The sequence below is a fragment of the Periplaneta americana genome, chromosome 8, assembly GCF_040183065.1.
Source record: "Periplaneta americana isolate PAMFEO1 chromosome 8, P.americana_PAMFEO1_priV1, whole genome shotgun sequence".
NCBI classification, from domain to species: domain Eukaryota; kingdom Metazoa; phylum Arthropoda; class Insecta; order Blattodea; family Blattidae; genus Periplaneta; species Periplaneta americana.
The window spans coordinates 1615278-1638887 of NC_091124.1; the positions used below are offsets into that span (position 1 = coordinate 1615278).

Consider the following 23610-nt stretch of genomic DNA (forward strand, 5'->3'; position numbering starts at 1 on the left):
TATATTTCATGTACATCATTCCCTGATAAATTGACTCGTAGATACTGAATATGAACAAAATCCGTCCAATAGTTTAGTAGAAATCGCTGTACACAGACAGACTAGTACTAAAATTATTATATTTCATGTACATCATTCCCTGATAAATTGACTCGTAGATACTGAATATGAACAAAATCCGTCCAATAGTTTAGTAGAAATCGCTGTACACAGACAGACTAGTACTAAAATTATTATATTTCATGTACATCATTCCCTGATAAATTGACTCGTAGATACTGAATATGAACAAAATCCGTCCAATAGTTTAGTAGAAATCGCTGTACACAGACAGACTAGTACTAAAATTATTATATTTCATGTACATCATTCCCTGATAAATTGACTCGTAGATACTGAATATGAACAAAATCCGTCCAATAGTTTAGTAGAAATCGCTGTACACAGACAGACTAGTACTAAAATTATTATATTTCATGTACATCATTCCCTGATAAATTGACTCGTAGATACTGAATATGAACAAAATCCGTCCAATAGTTTAGTAGAAATCGCTGTACACAGACAGACTAGTACTAAAATTATTATATTTCATGTACATCATTCCCTGATAAATTGACTCGTAGATACTGAATAGGAACAAAATCCGTCCAATAGTTTAGTAGAAATCGCTGTACACAGACAGACTAGTACTAAAATTATTATATTTCATGTACATCATTCCCTGATAAATTGACTCGTAGATACTGAATATGAACAAAATCCGTCCAATAGTTTAGTAGAAATCGCTGTACACAGACAGACTAGTACTAAAATTATTATATTTCATGTACATCATTCCCTGATAAATTGACTCGTAGATACTGAATATGAACAAAATCCGTCCAATAGTTTAGTAGAAATCGCTGTACACAGACAGACTAGTACTAAAATTATTATATTTCTTGTACATCATTCCCTGATAAATTGACTCGTAGATACTGAATAGGAACAAAATCCGTCCAATAGTTTAGTAGAAATCGCTGTACACAGACAGACTAGTACTAAAATTATTATATTTCTTGTACATCATTCCCTGATAAATTGACTCGTAGATACTGAATAGGAACAAAATCCGTCCAATAGTTTAGTAGAAATCGCTGTACACAGACAGACTAGTACTAAAATTATTATATTTCTTGTACATCATTCCCTGATAAATTGACTCGTAGATACTGAATATGAACAAAATCCGTCCAATAGTTTAGTAGAAATCGCTGTACACAGACAGACTAGTACTAAAATTATTATATTTCATGGACATCATTCCCTGATAAATTGACTCGTAGATACTGAATATGAACAAAATCCGTCCAATAGTTTAGTAGAAATCGCTGTACACAGACAGACTAGTACTAAAATTATTATATTTCTTGTACATCATTCCCTGATAAATTGACTCGTAGATACTGAATATGAACAAAATCCGTCCAATAGTTTAGTAGAAATCGCTGTACACAGACAGACTAGTACTAAAATTATTATATTTCATGTACATCATTCCCTGATAAATTGACTCGTAGATACTGAATATGAACAAAATCCGTCCAATAGTTTAGTAGAAATCGCTGTACACAGACAGACTAGTACTAAAATTATTATATTTCATGTACATCATTCCCTGATAAATTGACTCGTAGATACTGAATATGAACAAAATCCGTCAATAGTTTAGTAGAAATCGCTGTACACAGACAGACTAGTGCTAAAATTATTATATTTCATGTACATCATTCCCTGATAAATTGACTCGTAGATACTGAATATGAACAAAATCCGTCCAATAGTTTAGTAGAAATCGCTGTACACAGACAGACTAGTACTAAAATTATTATATTTCATGTACATCATTCCCTGATAAATTGACTCGTAGATACTGAATATGAACAAAATCCGTCCAATAGTTTAGTAGAAATCGCTGTACACAGACAGACTAGTACTAAAATTATTATATTTCATGTACATCATTCCCTGATAAATTGACTCGTAGATACTGAATAGGAACAAAATCCGTCCAATAGTTCGCTCTGCACAGACACACTAGTACTAAAATAAAATTATTATATTTCCTGTGTATATAAAAATAATGAATAAGCCTAAATAGAATTTTGATGTCCAATAATTTAATTACTGTTATTCTTCCTTTTTCCTAATAGCTTTCAGGAATCAAACATCGGTGTTGCCCTACAGTCTTGCTGTCAAAATCTCGTAAATTCTGCGTGAGTAGAAACGCATACAAATGACGCTTGTTTCCTTTGCGGAAGAATCAAGTGTCATTTGTTTACTCGTTGCCATGGTCTCTTAATTGCTTCGTTAGTCAACTGTTTTGAGCGTCCGCTCTCAGATGTCTGTATTTGCACTGCCTGTATTCAAGTTTGATCGATCCCCTGCTACAAGGTTGCCATCAGTTCTTCAACAGCTGGGAATTCAATCTCTTCATGTAGATTTTGAACAGCAATGAGAGTACGTCGTGCGACTGGATGTGTAAATGACATCTAGGGATGGTTGATGGTAAGATCTGCTTCGGTATGGTATCGACTCAGACAGATTACTATAGACAATTATCTTAACGTCTACGAATAGCCTCTGTAGTTCAAAACGAACGTTAAATAAAGTATTACAATTACAATTATCTTCTTATCGTCTATGAATAGCCTCTGTAGGCCTAGTTTAAAAGAAACGTAATATAAAAAGTTACAATAGAAATTGCAGTTTTATATTTAGTATTCATTTATTAATTAACCCGGTGGAGATAAGGCCATCAGGTCTTTTCTTCCCGTCTACCAGGGGACTGCAACTACAATATTAAGAATACAATTACAATTATAATTATACATATAATTTTGTAGCGTATGAATTGCATGTATAGCTTAAATAGAACGTTTTACAGGGTTAGTTAAAAGTCCCACACCACCTAAATAACTTTTGAAGCATGTGGTTCAGTGACATGAAACTTGGTATGTGGGGATAACTATATACTAAGAACTCAATAATGGTATTACCGTGTTTTTTCTACTTCCGGTTTAACCGGAAGTAACTCCTACTCTCTTATTTTAAACGGAACACCCAATATATATATTTATTTTTGAATAAAGCTCATTAAGAGCTTTTCAAAAATTACCCACACTTGATACTTCTGTACAAATTCAGTGTTGCTAAGTCAAGAAAACAGAAAAGAGTATCGAATATTAAAATAATAAATGCAATACCTAAATAACTTTTGAAGCATACGGTTCAGTGACATGAAACTTGTTATGTTGCAATAACCATATGCTAAGAACTCAATAATGGTATTACCGAGTTTTTTTACTTCCGGTTTAACCGGAAGTAACTCTAACTCTCTTATTTTAAAAGGAACACCCAATATATATTTTTATTTTTGAATAAAACTCATTAAGAGCTTTTCAAAAATTACCCACACTAGATACTTCTGTATAAATTCAGTGTTGCTAAGTCAAGAAAACAGAAAAGTGTATCGAATATTAAAATAATAAATGCAATACCTAAATAACTTTTGAAGCATATGGTTCAGTGATATGAAACTTGGTACGTGGAGATAACCATATACTAAGAACTCAATAATGGTATTACCGAGTTTTTTTACTTCCGGTTTAACCGGAAGTAACTCCAACTCTCTAATTTTAAATGGAACACTCAATATATATATATATATATATATATATATATATATATATATATATATATATATTTAATAAAGCTCAATAAGAGCTTTTCAAAAAGTACCCACACTTGATACTTCTGTATAAATTCAGTGTTGCTAAATAAAAATGGAAATGATGCAAGATATTCCTAAAGCCTGGTTAAATCATTCCTTAAATGGTTTCTATGATCGAGTGACACATTGTAAAGCAGCTGAGGGCTACCAATTTGAACACATAATTTAGAAGGTGAGCTAGATTTGTTTTGTTTTTATTATGAAAGGAGTATTTTATTATTTTAATATTCGATACACTTTTCTGTTTTCTTGACTTAGCAACACTGAATTTGTACAGAAGTATCGAGTGTGGGTACTTTTTGAAAAGCTCTTAATGCGCACTATTGAAAAACAATATATATATATATTGGGTGTTCCGTTTAAAATAAGAGAGTTGGAGTTACTTCCGGTTAAGCCGGAAGTAGAAAAAACTCGGTAATACCATTATTGAGTTCTTAGTATATGGTTATCCTCACATACCAAGTTTCATGTCACTGAACCGTATGCTTCAAAAGTTATTAAGGTGGTGCGGGAGTTTTAACTAACCCTGTATGAAAAGTTACAATTAAAATTATCATCTTACAATCTGTGAATAGCGTCCGTAGTTTAAAGAATCGTTAAATAAGAAATTACAATTACAGATATCATCCTATCCTCAATAAATGTAATATTCTCTGTAATTTAAAGGAAATATTTTATAAATAATTAAATAATCCTTTGAATTAGAAGAATTTCAGTTACAATATTACAAGTACCATCTTATCGCCTCTGGACAGCCTGTATATAAGTTACATAAATTAAAACCACTAATTATGTTAGAGATTGTAAGAGTGAAATATTTTTCACATCGCAGACTGAAACACAAGAAGCGAAAGATGTCTTCCATCAATCCTAAATTTATCATCAACTTTCTGAAAGGAGCTGGGAGATATGAAAACGTGCGGCAAACGGATCGGGGAAAGGGAAGGGGCGCGGGGAGAAAATGAAGAGTTGAGATAACAAGCAATTGACAGGAGAAGAAGAATAAAACGAGGAGGGCGATTATTTTTGAGCGTCGCATATTCAGCTCTGCGAACAACAGAGAGAGGGGCTGTCCAATCAGGAAATGTTGTGGCCTTGTACAGACATTTCGTTCCATAGTTCACGCAGTCTGTTGGAGGCAACCAGCTAGAGATTCTATTTGATACTAAACTGATGTTTCAGATAAAATGCGGACACTTACTCATTGCGATGTGGTGATGGCGAGTTCGAAATATTGAATTGTTCACTAATCTTATCTCTTTTCCGTAACGCGTTCAATATTTCGCTATTAAAATTCGTGTAATAAATTTCGCAATATCGTAGAAACGTGTGACTACAAATGTGTTTCCACGGCAACTGAAAACAAATGAGAAGCTATAAACAAAATATTAAGATGAGAGCAATTCACTGTCTGAAAACACTAACATACGATTTCAACCGTGAATATTTACTATAACTATAATAATAATAATAATAATAATAATAATAATAATAATAATAATAATAATAATACATCAGCTGCTTGTCTATGCGAGTGACGTGAATATGTTGGGAGAAAATCCACAAACGATTAGCGAAAACACTGGAATTTTACTGGAAGCAAGTAAAGCGATAGGATTGGAAGTAAATCCCGAAAAGACAAAGTATATGATTATGTCTCGTGACGAGAATATTGTACGAAATGGGAATATAAAAATTGCAAATTTATCTTTTAAAGAGGTGGAGAAGTTCAAATATCTTGGAGCAACAGTAACAAATATAAATGATACTCGGGAGGAAATTAAACACAGAATAAATATGGGAAATGCCTGTTATTATTCGGTTGAGAAGCTCTTATCATCCAGTCTGCTGTCAAAAAATCTGAAAGTTAGAATTTATAAAACAGTTATATTACCGGTTGTCCTTTATGGTTGTGAAACTTGGACTCTCACTTTGAGAGAGGAACAGAGATTAAGGATGTTTGAGAATAAGGTGCTTAGGAAAATATTTGGGGCTAAGAGGGATGAAGTTACAGGAGAATGGAGAAAGTTACACAACGCAGAACTGCACGCATTGTATTCTTCACCTGACATAATTAGGAACATTAAATCCAGACGTTTGAGATGGGCAGGGCATGTAGCACGTATGGGCGAATCCAGAAATGCATATAGAGTGTTAGTTGGGAGGCCGGAGGGAAAAAGACCTTTAGAAAGGCCGAGACGTAGATGGGAGGATAATATAAAAATGGATTTGAGGGAGGTGGGATATGATGATAGAGAATGGATTAATCTTCCATAGGATAGGGACCAATGGCGGGCTTATGTGAGGGCGGCAATGAAGCTCCGGGTTCCTTAAAAGCCAGTAAGTAAGTAATAATAATAGTAATAATAATAATAATAATAATAATAATAATAATAATAATAATAATAATAATAATAATAAATGAAATTAAATATTAAATACTAAAAATATTAAAATTCGCGTTAAGTACAACATCGTCACCTTATGCCCATTTTAGGCGTAATGATAGCGTATGAAAGAAGACGAACTTTCTAAAGGAACAGTCTGAAAGGTCGTGTGCTCGTAGCTGGCGTTTAAATAGTGTCGCAGGAGAGAGGCATCATATTGTACAGTACATTTGTTATTTACATGGGCAATTCAAGGGCTCGTTCCAAAAAAAAAAAAAAAAAAATCCAGTCTATTCTTTTAACATTTCAAGAGGATAAGAAAATCTTAGCAACTCGTACAATGTTTTCACGTGCATCAGGAATAAAGTGTTGTTCACTTTAGCACAATGGAGATTTTGTGAATCATTCTTCTTCTACCTAATAGGGTAATTTTTTTATTGGGTTATTTTACGACGCTGTATCAACATCTAGGTTATTTAGCGTCTGAATGAAATGAAGGTGATAATGCCGGTGAAATGAGTCCGGGGTCCAGCACCGAAAGTTACCCAGCATTTGCTCGTATTGGGTTGAGGGAAAACCCCGGAAAAAACCTCAACCAGGTAACTTGCCCCGACCGGGATTGGAACCCGGGTCACCTGGTTTCGCGGCCAGACGCGCTGACCGTTACTCCACAGGTGTGGGCTAATAGGGTAAAATTGCCTATTTCCGTGATACCCCTAATCCCGTGATACTTTTTAAAAATTAAATGTCAGTCAAAGCTTTGCCGTTCGACCATAGCGCCAGACATCTTTCTGGAAAGAGTACATCCTTCACCTACTTTTGAGACATCGGTGAACTTCCTAGCAAGATACCCAATCCCGTGACATTCAGTGAAAAAGAAAAACCTTCCAAAGGATTAGCAGTATCACGGAATTAGGGAACTTTACCCTACAGAAATCTACAAGCTGTGCATGAGTTGAATTAACTGATTTTCATAAATAGAGGCTGGATTAGTTTCCGAAACAAGCCACTGAAAAAATATTAGTTATATTATTATTGGTGTACGAAGAGATCATAAAGTAACTGAATGGTGCCGTCGATTGGACAGCCCTGAGTGCAGGGTAAGTTTCTGGGTGGCTCATCAATCACTCGCCATTGTTGTTGGCCGGCAGAGAGAGAAAGAACGGGGGGGGGGGGGGGAACTGTGGAAGTGCGGTGCACATCTGAAAACTCGATTTGTAGCACATGAGAAGAACAGCAAGAATACATACATACATACATACATACATACATACATACATACATACATACATACATACATACATAAAATAACTTACTATTATGACAAGTGTTGTATTGCATGTTTCCACGTATTCACATTTTTTTATGTTCTAGTGATATTCAACTTATTTTATATTTTTGTTTTCATATTTTCCGATAATGGTATATCTCTAATGTGATAAGTTGAGCTATATATAATCATAATTTTCCATACTGTGTGTACTTAAAAATATTGTATTCATTGTATGCTTTGTACTGCACTATTTTATTACTACTACTACTACTACTACTACTACTACTACTACTACTACTACTACTACTACTACTACTACTACTACTACTACTACTATTATTATTACTATTGTTATTTTTATCATTATTATTATTATTATTATTATTATTATTATTATTATTATTATTATTATTATTATTATTATTATTATTATTATTATTATTATTATCAATAATGGAACTATAGAAGTTGGAGATTTATACTTCGAAGAGGTGGAAAAATTCAAGTATCTTGGAGCAACAGTAACAAATATAAATGACACACGGGAGGAAATTAAACGCAGAATAAATATGGGAAATGCCTGTTATTATTCGGTTGAGAAGCTTTTGTCGTCCAGTCTGCTGTCAAAAAATCTGAAGGTTAGAATTTATAAAACAGTTATATTACCGGTTGTTCTGTATGGTTGTGAAACTTGGACTCTCACTTTGAGAGAGGAACAGAGATTAAGGGTTTTTGAGAATAATGTTCTTAGGAAAATATTTGGGGCTAAAAGGGATGAAGTTACAGGAGAATGGAGAAAGTTACACAACACAGAACTGCACGCATTGTATTCTTCACCTGACATAATTAGGAACATTAAATCCAGACGTTTGAGATGGGCAGGGCATGTAGCACGTATGGGCGAATCCAGAAATGCATATAGAGTGTTAGTTGGGAGGCCGGAGGGAAAAAAGACCTTTCAGGAGGCCGAGACGTAGATGGGAAGATAATATTAAAATGGATTTGAGGGAGGTGGGATATGATGATAGAGACTGGATTAATCTTGCTCAGGATAGGGACCAATGGCGGGCTTATGTGAGGGCGGCAATGAACCTCCGGGTTCCTTAAAAGCCAGTAAGTAAGTAAGTAAGTAAGTAAGTAAGTAAGTAAGTAAGTAAGTAAGTAAGTAAGTAACTAATTAAGTATTATTATTATTATTATTATTATTATTATCAATAATTGTCTTATTTTTTATACCTTGTATATCTCATTTATTTTGATCTGCTGTTCACATTTTATTATGCTTTTTCCTTTCTTTCTGTATGTTATATATTATGTCTGATTTCTACTTACTTGTTGTTTACATTTTATTATTATTATCTTATTCAGTTTTGTGTGTAAAATTGTAGTGTACTTTGTAAATTTGTAGTGTTTTTTGTATCGCAGTTTTACTCCTGGTTGAATGTTATGGCCTTAACTCTGCCAGGTTAAATAAATCATTATTATTATTATTATTATTATTATTATTATTATTATTATTATTATTATTAACTTATTATTATTATACATACATAGGTACATACACATATTACATACATACGCATATAAATACACCTAGAACACTCCAAAGGGCTATAAACAATCTCATTTCACTTGGCACAGACGTTGACAGCCTTTCTACGAGAGCCATACGTTTTAGAAAATAGAATAACAGGAATTCCACGAAACTGCCGAGTATACAGCAGGAAACTGGAAAATGGGGTCAGCAATAGTGATTACAAGCGAAGAACAAATCAACCCATTACCCAGGGAAGACGACATTGTCTTGGAACTGTCCCACGACAGCCTGAGGTTCTTAGCTTTTGGTCTATACTTCATAATGCGATAATATTCCAGAGATATGGATGGATAACTGCTTCTGGACAGCAATACTAGGTCAAAGATGTGGTACAATCTAACTATAGCACAAGTCTAGAAGAACTTCTAGGAGGAAATAGACTGTACGTTAGGAGCACAATATATAGCTTACGAATTCATCTTAGGATCAAGTTGCATAGAACTGACTCTGTACTCTGTACAGCAAGTTAACAATCTTATGATGTTGGGAAAAGAAATGCTCAAATCATAAAATTGTCTTAACCATAGGAAAATAATCAAAGAATTTATCTCATAAACATTAAGATGATATAAATTTAGGTGTACCTCAAGGTTCAGTCTTAGGCCCTATACTATATACAGGGACATCATTATATTTTTACTACTATTTCTAATATTAACCTGGCTATACCTTTGAATCAACGACTGAGACCCGAAAACATCGTTTGCTACCTCCTTCCACGACTAGAGTTCGATGATACTGGCGTAAAATACAAACAAATCACTTCACTAGGTATAGAAGGGAAGAAAAGTAGTTCATCCATTTACGTAAACTAGGAAATATCGCGCTTTTGAGTTTGATCATTTTCATTAGGTTTTTGTTTAATCAAAATACAGTGCTGTATTAACAATGAGTGTTTTTACTCACGAACTGAGCTATCCATGCTGACGTATTAATTATGTTATATTGTCTACAGCAAATTAGCGTACAATTTAGAGAATGAAGTTAAATTGAAAAATAATCATAATACGGATATTTAAACACATTTTTGAAAATGGTGGCCGTTCATTTCGATACAGGCTCCAGTTCTAATGTGCATATTATCGCACTATAGACTATTGTACCTAATTCCAATTACCAGTTCCGTCTTTCGTACTAGTAACTCATGTTGAAATAATTCTGTACCTACTCTATAAAAGAGTACCTTACGTACTGTAAATTTATTCTTCACTTCTGCCCGATCCGAAAAGATAAATTTACTCAGAAATGCTATCTACTGTCCGTTCAAGTGGTTTTGTCGCAGGGTCGTAGAAAGGTGGAGGGGGATCACGTGACAGTTAATTACTTAACGAGGCCCTTTTATTTAAGTTATTTTAAACAGTTGTATAATATTACGTAGACGTCCAATTCCTAACAGGAATGAATGTTTTCAGAAAAGAGCTAAGACAGCCCAGCTACTAGACTTAACAAAGGGGCGAACAGAAGCAGGTGGGGGAAACCGGGATGCGACGTAGGCAAACGGACGACAGTACCTGTGCGAAAATGATTCAATATTGAAAGCTCTTTCGTCACTGGAAAACGCGAACAGAACATATTTCTGGAACGTACTATACTCACTAACTCAGTACTGCATACGCGGCCTCGGCTCTGTGTCGTGAACGGTTGGAAGTTTACTAGTAGAGGGGGTGGGAGTGGACATTAAAAAACTCAGGTACAATAAAAATTGAAATAAAAATAAAATGATGTTCCTGTATAAGTGTTAAAAGCGTATATAGAAACATGAAGAATAATTAATTTCCGTGACTGTCACAAAAAAAAATAGGAAAAACCACTGTTGAAAACAACTTCATTCTTTGTTGGTCCTTATAAAGCAGGAAGAAAAGGCAAATGAAAATTATTCACCTCCTTGGTGGTCACAAGAATTTAAGAATTATGAAAAAAAAAAAAACACTGTTAAAAATAGCTGAATTCTTCGTTGGTCCTTCGAAAGCAGGAAATAAAAACTGTTGAAAACAATTCAATTGTTTGGTGGTCACAAGAATTTAACAATTAGAGAAAGGCACTGTCAGAAACAATTCACTTCTCTGGTGGTCCTAACAAAGCACGGAAAAAGACTGTTCAAAACTTTTCAGTTCCTTGATGGTCACAATTTAAGAACTGAGAAAAATCACTATTAAAAACAACCCAATTCTTTGGTGGTCCTTAGAAAGCAGGAAAAAAAGACAATTGAAAATTATTAACTTCCTTGGCGGTCACAAGAATGAACTATGAAAAAACACTGTTAGAAACAATTGCATTCTTTGGTGCTCCTTACAAAGAAGGAAATAAAAACTGCTGAAAACAATTCAGTTCTTAGGTGGTCATAAGAATTTAAGAACTAGGGAAAGGCACTGTTGAAAACAGCTGAATTGTTTGGTGTTCCTTACAAAGCAGGAAAAAGAGCAGTTGAAAATATTTCAGTTCCATTGTGATGACAAGAATTTAAGAACTACCAAAAAACATTGTTGAAAACAATTGAATCCTTTGGTGGTTTTTAGAAAGCAAGAAATAAAGAATGTTGAAAACAAATTTAGTTCTTGTCTTGATCACAAGAATGTAAGAACTAGGGAAAACCACTGTTAGAAATAATTCAAATCTTTGGTGGTCCTTACAAAGCAGGGAAAAAGACTGTTGAAAACAAATCAGTTCTTTGGTGGTCACAAGAATTTAAGACCTAAGAAAAACCACTGTTGAAAACAACTTAATTCTTTAGTGATCCTTACAAAGCAGGAAAAAAAAAAGACTATCGGAAACAGCTAAGTTACCCTTTTCTCTGCCATAGTTTTGTAAAAATATGGGCTATATATTTCTTTTTCCTTCCTTTCCACTTTTTGTTCTCTTTATCAGCCGATGAATTTATTATCATAGCCTTTTATTGTGAATTTTATTTAATTTTCGTATTTCTTTTCTTTTTTTATTATTATTTTATTACATTCCATTTTGATATATTCTTCCTTACGTTTTTCCATATTAACCATTTGTACTAAATGAGTTGCTTTCACTATATTCCAATGTATTTTACTTTCTTTTTTTCTATTATGGTATTATTTTCATGTCTTTTATTGTCGATTTTATTATGCTATTATTATTATTATTATTATTATTATTATTATTATTATTATTATTATTATTATTATTATTATTATTATTATTATTATATGGGAAATGCCTGTTATTATTCGATTGAGAAGCTTTTGTCATCTAGTCTTCTGTCAAAAAATCTGAAAGTTAGAATTTATAAAACAGTTATATTACCGGTTGTTCTGTATGGTTGTGAAACCTGGACTCTCACTTTGAGAGAGGAACAGAGATTAAGGATGTTTGAGAATAAGGTACTTAGGAAAATATTTGGGGCTAAGAGGGATGAAGTTACAGGAGAATGAAGAAAGTTACACAACGCAGAACTGCACGCATTGTATTCTTCACCTGACATAATTAGGAACATAAAATCCAGACGTTTGAGATGGGCAGGACATATAGCACGAATCCAGAAACGCATATAGAGTGTTAGTTGGGAGGCCGGAGGGAAAAAGACCTTTAGGGAGGCCGAGACGTAGATGGGAAGATAATATTAAAATGGATTTGAGGGAGGTGGGATATGATGATAGAGACTGGATTAATTTTGCTCAGGATAGGGACCAATGGCGGGCTTATGTGAGGGCGGCAATGAACCTCCGGGTTCCTTAAAAGCCAGTAAGTAGTAAGTATTATTTTTTGTAATATGTTAGTATTCTTTTCTTTAACTTTTTGTTAAATTTTAACTGCTTGTATACTTTGTGACCTGGTAGAGTGTAGGTGAAGGCCCTATGGCCTTAACTCTACAAGTATAAATAAAAAATTATTATTATTATTATTATTATTATTATTATTATTATTATTATCATTATTATTATTATTATGTTCATATGCTTTGTGTGCCCACTTTTTAACCTTCCTATTGCAGTTTGTGATTCTCGGCTAAATTGACAGTTGATGGCTGCTCCCAGTTGTCACTCTTTATAGCATTCATATCATGGTGATTGTTTTCAGATTTCATTGACTTCTTTTTGTGTTTGGACAATACTTCAGACTAAGTGAATGTGCCCTTGGTTGTTTTCCTTAGTTCACAGCCTTCTTCACCTATGGTATCTATCCGTTCATTTCCTGGTATTCTGATGGGATCCACTGCATATGTATTTCTATCATTTCCCTCGGGGGGAGCCTCTAACCTCTAGAGGGCGCGTCCCCAGGTGGGGGATCGGGGAAAATGCCCTGCAGGTATGCAAAGGCAGAAGGAAATAAAACACCTTCCGCGGACCTACAGGCCTATCCCTCTTAGGGATATCCTGAACTAGCACCAACAGATAGCGCTCTTGTAATTTGAGGGATGCGCTTTGCGTGTGCATTTGTTTTTCGGTATATAAACATTGAGGATATACGTAGAGTATTAGTATATTAAATACTCTTAAAAACAACTAAAAATGGCAAATTTTTGTTATGTTCCTATATGTAAGAACCAGGGAAAGCTTTCTGTCTTCAATCAGGTCCCGAAATATTCTGAATATATGCTTTGAACCTTAAAAAATATAAGTAATTAAATTGCGCCTCGAAAGTGCTAGCTATTAAATAAAAGTAACTACTTCAAGTAAGGAATTGTTGACTACAGTTTCATTTTGGAAGAGGAAAAAGAAAAATTAATAAAAACATATGCAACCTCGCAGCAAGCTATGTTAGCTTAGATTATATGCAGTAGTTGTAGGAGTCTCCGAAGTTTACGCCTGCAGTAAACTCTCGATAAACTGGGATGTTTATTATCCAGGACGATCCGTAGTGAAATCCATTTCGTGAATAATGTTTTTAATGTACTGTACCCTAACTATTAAAACCATGATGAGAGAGAGATGGAACGGAGAAAAATTCTCTCCGGCGCCGGGATTTGAACCCGGGTTTTCAGCTCTACGTGCTGATGCTTTATCCACTAAGCCACGCCGGATACAATCCCGACGCCGTTTAGAATCGTCTCAGATTAAGCTCCATCTCTTGGGTTCCCTCTAGTGGCCGCCCTCTGCACTACGTCATAGATGTCTATGAACGCAGGACCGAAGTCCATACATGTGTTGAGGTGCACTCAGATGAGTGACTGGTTGGCCGGGGTCCGACGGTATGGGCGCCGTCTATAAATCACAAAGTGATTTATTACGCATATCATATTTATTTTGATGTACCGAAGTACATATGATATTTCCATGCAGATATTCTGCGTCATCAGATGATGAGAGAGAGATGGAACGGCGTGGCTTAGTGGATAAAGCATCAGCACGTAGAGCTGAAAACCCGGGTTCAAATCCCGGCGCCGGAGAGAATTTTTCTCCGTTCCATCTCTCTCTCATCATCTGATGACGCAGAATATCTGCATGGAAATATCATATGTACTTCGGTACATCAAAATAAATATTAAAACCATGTTTTAACTTCAAACTTTCCAAATCATCCCACACAGCATTCAAAACTGCATGTCCTTAACCTACAAAACACACGACTAATCGTGATATTGCTGCGATCATATTATAACATCCTATTAAAAATTGCATTTGATCTTTCTGCAACTACAGAAAAAATAGAAGGAATTCAAGTTAAAATTATAACTAGAAAAAGTTAAATTCTGATAAATGCCTTATCAAAGTCGGCTAGAATAAACTGCGGACTAGGGCACGTGGCAGTCAATATTATGTTCAAAGGGGCATTTACGAATTACAAACAAGATTAATTATTTGAAACACAAAAAACTAGAAAACTAACTTTGGCAGGATCAAAGCTCATGCGGGAAATTATGGGAACGAAATAGCTGGCCACTTAGCAAAGCAAGCGGGGAGGATCAAGTCCATCACAACAAAATTCATGGAAGTGGTGCGGCCAGTGAGTGAGAGGAAAAAGCCACACGACAGCGCAACAGAAATGAGGTAAAGTGCAAATTAACCAAGACAACTAGTATGAGACTACCTTCAAATACACGAATATTGCGAAGTCTAATCTTTATAGAGAATTTGAACACGGGAAGAATGCGTTTTCTACCATTAAAGTGATAAAAAATAAGCCTGGACTAGTATGAAATATAGGAATACTAGTGGCTTGCGCAGCAATTGCTGCAAACTAAGTCCATAAAAAGATCAAATAAAAATCTTTCAGATTTATTTTCAATAAAGAATACCTGACATTTTGATAGTTATTTGCTTCCATAACAGTGAAACATACTCCCTCTGAATGTTTTTTTTTTTTTTTACCAAATACTTTTCCTTGAACCTATCCGTCTTCAGTTCTTGAGTTTCAATGCGAAATCGCTAGTAACAATGTCAGGATGATCAGTGGGTTTTGCATGTGGGAGTAATGCAGTAGCTATTTCGGATCATTGCGGATTGTATGTGAAAATTAAGAAAATGTAAGGTTTGTCATGCTTTGAACAAAAGACTTAGCATCTTGGTATAGTTGCTGCATGTTTCGTGAACTACCCTGAAATGTAGAGGGCAGAATCACTTTTTCCCACTAAGAGATCTTGCTGAGGTGATCAAGAGAGTACAAAATCTTGTAGGTCTCTTATTTTATAAATAAGTAATACCTTTTGGTCTTTTCTTATGAATTGTAATTTTTTGCGCTTCTTCCAGACAATAATGATCTACCAAATACTGCTGGATTAATTTGTGTAACAATGAATATTATTCCGTATATTTTCTGTAATATAGGCTGTTGTGAGGAATTTATTGCTGAGATGTGGAAAATGAGGCGAATGATATGTCAGAGTTGTAGAATCTTATATGCGCGCTAAATAAAATTGTCCATCGTAAATCGTTAGCAGCTTCAGTGTTTCATTTGCGGGAAATAAACTTACTCATCACGGTAGCAAGAAGTGAAATGGCATGCTATTTTCCCTACGACAAAATATGCTTGGCAGCGATCACAAATCTAATCAATTAAACCAAAGAAATATGAAATTAATTTTGATGTAGTTTAAAGACGCAGCTAAAATAGGAAGCATGACTCAATTACTACCAAGGAAAGTTAGAGAATCAGACTTATAAATATCTATGTCACACTGCCATTACATATATGAAAAGGACCCACACCATTTGATTAGTAATTGTAAAAGTATTTCATTTTTAATAACAATATTGTTACCTTACTTAAGTTTTATGGTTTTCAGTAACATAAGTTTATATAGGCCTATAGCCGTTACTCAGTAAATTATAGAAATGAAGATCTAATATAAAATATTCTTTCTCTGCGTCTACTTACATAAAGCCCCAAAAGGTTTCACTTTCATATATCAGTATAGCATTATGTGTTGCATTAACTATAATAATATTTCATTTTTAATGGTAATAATGTGATCAAACATTCTTAAGTTTTGTAGTTCTTAATATCCAATACACATCTGTACTCGGAAAACTACAGACCAGAGAATCAGACCTGTAAATTATTTTTTATACGTTATAAAAAATTGCACAAATGAAGATCGACATATTGGCATTATGATGGGAAAGAATCTAAGCCGTCTGAACTCTATGTCAGCAATCCTGTAGGTCATGACCTTCGTGTAATAGCCTATTGTTTATTGTAGTGTGTTTTGTTTTATTCTGAAATGCAACACGGCCGACTTGATGCTCGCTTCGCTTAAGGAAGCGAACATCAAGTCGGCCGTGAATGCAATTAATTAGTTCTCAAAACTGACGAAAGATGGATTTTGGAAAAAAGGAAAATGGTGTAGAAAAATTGACATTTCACTGAAAACTACTATTTTTCCGAAAAACTTTGGGTTCCAAGCTTCAAAATGAGGGGTCATTTATTAAAATCCGTTCAGCCGTTTTCCCGTAATTTCCATTACCAATTCAAAATTATATATAAAGATATCAAAATAAATGTCCAAAATACCACTTTGCAATAAGTGTTCCGTTTTTTTTTTTACTTTGTAAATCTGGTTTCACTACTGAAATCGAACCTACGACCGCTTTTCTCACACAGAATGAAATTCGCGTCTTGGAGGAATCTTATCCTAAACAGAGGGCGTGTGAAAGGAATGGAAGCCCTTTAAACGCCCTGCAAGGCTTCTCTTCAAAGGCTCAACCATCAATTTTGAAAGTAATGAAACAGAACTTGGCACTTGGCACTTGCAGAGCGCCAATAACTTAGAGGGTGGAGCAATCTTCCTTTCTCGCGGCCACAAAAGTAGAATTTCTTGATCGTAAATTTAATCTGCGCCATTTTGGGAATAAAAGACGTGAATTATACATTTAGACGGCACTTTCCACTTTATTAATGCCCCTGCTTCAACGCAAATGACCAAGTAAATCCATCAACCTGACTGCAGGTCATTCATTACTGGCAGTAATATCTGCTGTTAGCGCCGCTAAAAATGCAACAGCTGAAGATCGGAACGAAACGCGCCAATGGTAAGTTTCTGGTATTTCTTCACGACTTTCTCCATTTTCTTTGCACTTGTGTAACAGAAATAAGATCTTCCTTTCTTCTTTCACTATCTCTCTTCATAATTATTTTACTTATCGCTCGTTTCTTTCTATTTTCTTAATTCATATTTCCAATGTTTGTCTCTTTCTTCTTTTACATTCACTAACTTGTTTCTGTTTGTTTTCATACTCACTTACTGGCTTTTAAGGAACCCGGAGGTTCATTGCCGCCCTCACATAAGCCCGCCATTGGTCCCTATCCTGTGCAAGATTAATCCAGTCTCTATCATCATACCCCACCTCCCTCAAATCCATTTTAATATTATCCTCCCATCTACGTCTCGGCCTCCCCAAAGGTCTTTTTTCCTCCGGCCTCCCAACTAACACTCTATATGAATTTCTGGGTTCGCCCATACGTGCTACATGCCCTGCCCATCTCAAACGTCTGGATTTAATGTTCCTAATTATGTCAGGTGAAGAATACAATGCGTGCAGTTCTGTGTTGTGTAACTTTCTCCATTCTCCTGTAACTTCATCCCTCTTAGCCCAAAATATTTTCCTAAGCACCTTATTCTCAAACACCCTTAACATATGTTCCTCTCTCAAAGTGAGAGTCAAAGTTTCACAATCATAAAGAACAACCGGTAATATAACTGTTTTATAAATTCTAACTTTCAGACTTTTTGACAGCAAACTGGATGATAAAAGCTTCTCAACCGAATAATAACACGCATTTCCCATATTTATTCTGTGTTTAATTTCCTCCCGAGTGTCATTTATATTTCTTACTGTTGCTCCCAGGTATTTGCATTTTTCAACCTCTTCGAAGGATAAATCTCCAATTTTTATATTTCCATTTCGTACAATATTCTGGTCACGAGACATAATCATATACTTTGTCTTTTCGGGATTTACTTCCAAACCCATCACTTTACTTGCTTCCAGTAAAATTCCAGTAGTTTCCCTAATCGTTTGTGGATTTTCTCCCAACATATTCACGTCATCCACATAGACAAGCAGCTGATGTAACCCGTTCAATTCCAAACCCTCTCTGTTATCCTGAACTTTCCTAATGGCATACTCTAGAGCAAAGTTAAAAAGTAAAGGTGATAGTGCATCTCCTTGCTTTAGCCCACAGTTAATTTATTTATTTATTTATTTATTTATTTTATTTCAAATATACAGAATAAAGAAATATAATTACAAAACAAACAAAGAGAAATACAAATAATATAATACAAGCAATATAAAAAGAAGATACAGTAGTATTAACAAAATTTGAGACCGAATGAGCAGCGCTCGTGCTCGGTCGCAGTTCAGATATAATATTAAAATAAATAATAATAATAATATAAATATATAAGTAAAATAAAATAGGAACTAAAATATAATTACAGCGGCAATGGAATTATATAATATAATACTAACACTATAGAAGAATAATATCGCACGTGAAAAGTAGGACTAATATATATTTCAAAATTATAGAATACAAATATATAATTGGAAACGCATCTGACAGAAACTGACCTATACGAACTCTGCTTGTATTATATTTTCTTTTATTCTTTTAATTTTCTTCCTTACTCCTTTCCCCTTTTTAACTACAGTTGAATCTCGATATCTCGAACCTCTATTACTCGAATTTTCGATAACTCGCATAATTTATGTTTCTCGAATAATCTTCCTATAATTTCAAGCGCCAAAAACCTGTTTCGAGATATTGGCCATTGAAATAAATCTGTTTTTAGTACGTATGGGCGAATCCAGAAATGGATAGGTATAGAGCAGCGGCGACCAGAACTCGATCTGCAGTGATTACACGCGACAGACAGCCTATGAAGTAAGGAGACGGAGGAAAGGTACTTGGCATGGAAACTACAACCAGTGGCGGTTCCTGTACTGACATCTTGATCAATCCCGCTGATAAAAATCTCAAGCTTTGCTGTATCAGTAATGTCACTGCTGCCATCAAGAGCCAGTGAATAATATGCGATTTTTCTTGCTTCTTTTTTAATCTTTCTCTTGAATATAATCAGGAATTTTCTAAATTCTTCTCTCGATACTTGGTCGAGAAATTCGTAGTTTTTCAAGATTAAAAACTTCTTATGGACAAGTTATTTAAGCTATTTTAATCATTACTCTTTTGAGGAATTCTGTTCTATTAAAATGCTTTAGAGCACGAGATATTTCAAACCCCATTAGGTAGCTGACTTCCTTACATTTATTTATCTCATCTTTCTCTTCCTGGCTATGATTTAAGACATGTCAATTCCTGGCGTTTAACAGTTCGTTGGCACATAATATTGAATCAGTTTTTCTACAATATTATTACTAAATGAATAACTAATAAATAGTTACCCTCATCTAAAGATTAAGGAGATTAAAATTGAGATAAAACCTAATAATTTTATCCTTCTAGAGAGAAGATCTAAAAATATCAATATTCATGCACGTACAGAAGAATTATAGAAACACATACTTACTGGTCAATAATAATAATAATAATAATAATAATAATAATAATAATAATAATAATAATAATAATAATAATAATAATAATAATGTAAATTTTATTAGTAACAACAATGTAATTTATTCGTCACAACAATAATTCCTTTCTACAATTCGCCTTAAACGCTCTCGTCAACAATTGGATTTTCACTCAACACAGTATTCGTTATAGCACTCCGCTGACGACAATGACAATATACTTGGACTAGTACGAACAACAATGAACTGTTAATCTCAACTAATATTTACACAGCACTATTTACAAATCAGAACTATCAGTTCTCAGTTCACAGTTCTTCTATCTCAGTCACTCGAGTTCACAGTATCTCGAACCACAGACCTTCAGAGACAGTTCACTGTACTCGAACTCGGGTCCCTCCACTGCACTCGAACTCAGGTCCCTCCAACTGCGGTCCACTGCACTCGAACTCAGGCCTTCGGATGCTGATACAGTTGCGGACGCACACTCGAGTCGAACTCCGGTACACAAGACTAGCTTGCTTGCTCTGTTCACTGGCTTACTGACTAAACTAATCATGACTGTCTCTGTCGTTCCTTCGCGTCCGTAATTTATAACCACAGCGACGTAACCGAGAAAGTTCCACGCGTCTCCAGAGATGGCACTCCAGAAAAATCCAGAGCCCTCTCCTCTCTACCAGCACCAGATGCGCGCGCACTCTCGTCGCGATGACGTAATACACCCTCTCTCTTCTCTCCACCGCGCGCCATCACTCAATGTTCCGTGGAGCCTGTGCGATCTGCTTTCTTGCGGGACGCTGGTCGTGAGTTCGAATCTCACGTCACTGTCACAATAATAATAATTTATTCAGCGTGACAATGTTTCTATATTATATTCCTAATTGAACCGTTGAGCAAAGTAAACATATTACATTTTTACACGACCGAACAACAAAAAAGTTTTTCTCATTCTTTACGAAACCACCTTTTACTGCTCTTCAGACAGAGTTTGCAGAGCGCCACTGCTTGCCTTCAGTACGGTACGTGAATGAAACACACAGGAAACTCCTCGTACCCGCTTTGGTCACCACTGATATAGAGTGTTAGTTGGGAGGCCGGAGGGAAAAATACCTTTGGGGAGGCTGAGACTAGCTGGGAAGATAATATTAAAATGGATTTGAGGGAGGTGGGATATGATGATAGAGACTGGATTAATCTTGCTCAGGATAGGGACCAATGGCGGGATTATGTGAGGGCGGCAATGAACCTCCGGGTTCCTTAAAAGCCATTTGTAAGTATGTAAGTAAATATTACAACATTCATACTATTACAAAAAATATCACAAATAATACTAGAAAAGGCTAACCAATTTTTAATAAGAGACCAGCAGTTGAATTAATATTTCAAAGCAAATTAAATAAATTAATTTTATTCACTAAAAAAATTTTTGCTTGTAAATAGCAGCAAAATTCAGATATCACATTCTTGATTTTTTTCCCGAGTGAAATTAGCCTGCTATCAACAGATTTGTGCAAATATCTCATTCTGGGGCTTATTTTGGGGTTTCGTAAAAATATGTTTTTTTTTTACGGTGATGGGTATTGATAATAAAATTTGCAAATTACCTACAAGTTTTGAGAATTCTTGCAAGCTGTTAATTTGACGAACATTTCATCGTATACTAGCAGCTTTATCCACCGAGCCATAGCCGCGAACCTTTTAAATAAAAGTTCAAGAAAATGAGGCATAAACAGTACTTACTATCACTCACAACTTGATAAACAAAGTGAACTGTTCAGAAAACCGTAAGAGCTATATGAGGAAGAACAGCACATTGTCAGCTTCATGCCGGATTTTTAATGTCTGACCATCTACGCTCATACGTTGCAATCTGCTCTCTACGCTCCACAACTTGGTATGGATTTCACTGCAATGTCCAGTTTCGTATCTGTTGCACAGTTAAGGATGACAGTTCAGTCTCCATGTGCGTTATGGAACCTTCAGCGTAATGCGGCTTGCTGTATGCAGGGGCGAGTATTAATTTCAGAATTCCACACTGAGGATTACAACGAAATCGAACTTCTCAGCAGCTGAAACTAAACGCAACGTGTATAACATCGTACTGCACCCTCTCTGTGCGTGGTCTGCAACGGGCTGGAATCGTGTTTCCTTTTCTACAGGGTGATTCACGAGGAGTTTACCGCCACTTACGGAGCTTATTTACGAAGATGATTTACAACGATCAGTTTATAGTTTAAAATTAATAGCTGATAAATATCGCATGGAAATATCCACGAAAATAAACAAAAATAATAACATTCTGCGGCAAAAAAAAACCTGTACGAAGAAACATTTGTATAAATGGTAACATTTTAGAAAGGGTTAATGAATTCAATATTAGCTTGGTTTCAAGCTTTCCTTTCTACCTCATCTAGATATCTCACAAAAAATTTTAAATTCAATAAATCTGCACGTATCATCAACAGTATAATGAAACCTTCTTTAGTCCAGAAACATACCCGCACTCGTCTGTACAAGACTTAGCAGACCTGTCCTTTGTTATGGCAGCGAATCTCGGACCTTACGAAAAAGCGATGAAAACAGAATTACTGCCAGTGAAATGAAGTTTATGCGCCGAACAGCAGGATAATGGGATCATAAAAGAAATGAAGACATCCTACAAGAACTGGGAATGGAACCTGTAGGGTAAAGGTGCCTAATTCCGTGATACCCCTAATCCCGTTCTACTGACTGCCATGGAGTTGTGGTCTCCGACTTTTAAGTTTTTGAAATACCTAACAGGTGCTAGGAGATGTCTTCTTTCCACTTCTATTGACTACCCGCCTTTTGAATAAAAACAGTCGACTGCAGAAGGTTTTGTTCAGTGAAAAGTGGTTGACCAGTAAGTTTTTCTTTCTCTTGTGGCCGCTCCTCAAGAAACATTTTATATTTGAGGTAAGAATTAATATAGCATTATAAAATGAAATATTACTGTAGATTATAGTCAGCTGAATCAATGTGTATGATTATTTAAACATTGTGACACAATAACAATGCTACAGGAGCTTTCTCATTTTCGGATTTATTTTCATACTTCTCCTTCCTGGCTCACTCGACCAGAGATGCCAACGCTAAATTGTGAAAATTAATGTCTATGAAAGAAAATAGTTCGTGAAAATAATAATAGAAATAAGTTATAGGAAACATAAATTATAATTATAATAAAATAATAGGGCATATATTTAACTTAATTACTGTTGTTAGGAATATAACTAATGAGAAATAATTGTGTTATAATTCAATTTATTCAAATGTAATTTTGTATTGATTTTAACTTTCAGTTTATCTTGTTTATAATATATTAATATGTAATATGTATTACTGTAGTTACACAAGTATTTTCTATGAAATTTGTCACTTAGGCCCTTTTTCTATGTTGTAATTTCTTGCTTAATCCATATTAAAACAATACACCATGACTTTAATATGTTTTCCCAAATACACGTTTCTTTCTGAGCAGTTAATGAGGATTATTTTAGTATCACGGAATTAAGAAACCACTATCACGGAATTTGGATCCCTGTCACGGATTTAGGAGCCACTGTATAACAAAGAAGAATCATATAATTATTATATACCAAACTTGTGTAACT

General features: G+C 34.9%; 1 protein-coding gene across 1 annotated transcript in view; it reads right to left on the bottom strand.

Annotated features, from left to right (window-relative positions):
- LOC138704372 (neuroligin-4, Y-linked-like) overlaps positions 1 to 23610 on the bottom strand; it is a 1066533-nt gene that overhangs the window by 63287 nt on the left and 979636 nt on the right. The window lies entirely within an intron of this gene.